Source organism: Oncorhynchus tshawytscha, unplaced genomic scaffold (genome assembly GCF_018296145.1).
Source record: "Oncorhynchus tshawytscha isolate Ot180627B unplaced genomic scaffold, Otsh_v2.0 Un_contig_550_pilon_pilon, whole genome shotgun sequence".
Lineage (NCBI taxonomy): Eukaryota > Metazoa > Chordata > Actinopteri > Salmoniformes > Salmonidae > Oncorhynchus > Oncorhynchus tshawytscha.
In genome coordinates this window covers 27,501-29,453 of record NW_024607760.1, presented here as the reverse complement: position 1 = coordinate 29,453, position 1,953 = coordinate 27,501, and the positions used below count along the sequence as shown (strand labels likewise).

Here is a 1,953-nt window from a genome sequence, read left to right as displayed (position 1 = left end):
CAATCTACAATTGAAACGTGTGTTTGTTGAGTCCGTCAGATCGGAGGGAGTAATGAGTTACCAGGGATGTTCTCTTGATTAGTGTGTGAATTGGACCATTTTCCTGTCCTGCTAAGCATTTGATGTTCTTGTTCACACAGGAGAGAGACATGACAATCGTGGATCCTCTGGGGAGCCTCAACAACCTCATGAAGCTGAAGAGGCAGAGAAGAGTCTCTCCAGATCAGAACACCAGATGGTACAGCTTGGTCTGGTCTAGCATACAGCTTGCTCTAATTGGTCTGGTCTAAAGTGCTCTATTGTGGTCTGGGCTTTTCTGTAAAGCACTTTATGTCAACAGTGACATCAGCATCCATAATGATATGTGTCTGTGTCCCCTCTTTATGGTTACCAGGACAACGCTAGCCCATCCTCCCTCCTGGAGTCCCAGTGTCGTGCCTCTCCCGGGATGAAGAGGTTGTCTCTGCTGCTGGTGGACTGCAAGAAAACAACGGGGCTGAGTGGAACTGTGAGAGGAGGAGAAAGAACGGATCAGATTTGACACATAAAAGTAAGTAGTTTAGTTTGAACAAATACAATAGATCTGCCCACTGGTATCTGTTACCAGGACAACCAGCAGAGTTCTGTTAGTTGACAGGAAGGTGGACTGGTATCTGTTACCAGGACAACCAGCAGAGTTCTGTTAGTTGACAGGAAGGTGGACTGGTATCTGTTACCAGGACAACCAGCAGAGTTCTGTTAGTTGATATGAAGATGGACTGGTATCTTTTACCGGTAGGGCTGTCCCCGACTAATAAAAATCTTGTTTGACTTAGTCACCTGTTCTTTTGACCAATCGATTGGTACATATTTTAAACGTGTATTTCTATATATACAGTACTGTCGAAAAGTTTGGGGTCACTTAGAAATGTCCTTGTTTGTGAAAGAAAAGCACATTTGTTGTCCATTAAAATAACATCAAATTGATCAGCAATACAGTGTAGACATTGTTAATGTTGTAAATGACTATTGTTGCTGGAAACTCCAGTTTTTTAACGGAATATCTAAATAGGCGTACAGAAACCCATTATCAGCAACCAGTGGGAGGCCCCGGTGCACAACTGAGCAAGAGTACAAGTACATTAGTGTCTCGTTTGAGAAAGACGCCTCCTGGCAGCTTCATTAAATAGTACCCACAAAACACCAGCCTCAACGTCAACAGTGAAAAGGCGACTCCGGGATGCCGGCCTTCTAGGCAGAGTTGCAAAGAAAAAGCCATATCTCAGACTGGCCAATAAAAATAAAATATTAAAATGGGCAAAAGAACACAGACACTGGACAGAGGAACTCTGCCTAGAAGGCCAGCACCCGGAGTCGCCTCTTCACTGTTGATGTTGAGACTGGTGTTTTTCGGGTACAGTTGAGGACTTGTGAAGCGTCTGTTTCTCAAACTAAACACTCTAATGTACTTGTCCTCTTGCTCAGTTGTGCACCGGGGCCTCCCACTCCTCTTTCTATTCTGGTTAGAGTCAGTTTGTGCCGTTCTGTGAAAGGAGTAGTACACAGCTATGTACGAGAACTTCAGTTTCTTGGCAATTTCTCACATGGAATAGCCTTCATTTCTCAGAACCAGAATAGACTGACAAGTTTCAGAATAATGTTATTTGTTTCTGGCCATTTTGAGCCTGTAATCAAACCCACAAATGCTGAAGCTCCAGATACTCAACTAGTCTAAAGAAGGCCAGTTTTATTGCTTCTTTAATCAGAACAGTTGTCAGCTGTGCTAACATAATTGCAGAATAGTTTTCTAATGATCAATTAGCCTTTTAAAATGATAAACTTGGATTAACTAACACAACGTGCCATTGGAACACAGGAGTGATGGTTACTGATAATGGGCCTCTGTAGATGATAATGGGCCTCTGTAGATGATAATGGGCCTCTGTAGATAATAATGGGCCTCTGTAGATAATA

At 43.0% G+C, this 1,953-nt stretch overlaps 1 long non-coding RNA gene across 1 annotated transcript in view; it reads left to right on the top strand.

The window, feature by feature from the left end:
• Positions 1 to 522: 522 nt before the first annotated feature.
• Positions 523 to 1,953, top strand: part of LOC121842846 — a 6,658-nt gene continuing 5,227 nt past the window's right edge. Inside the window, exon 1 of the long non-coding RNA XR_006081335.1 lies at positions 523 to 550. This is a non-coding gene — a long non-coding RNA (uncharacterized LOC121842846). The remainder of the gene's footprint in view (positions 551 to 1,953) is intronic.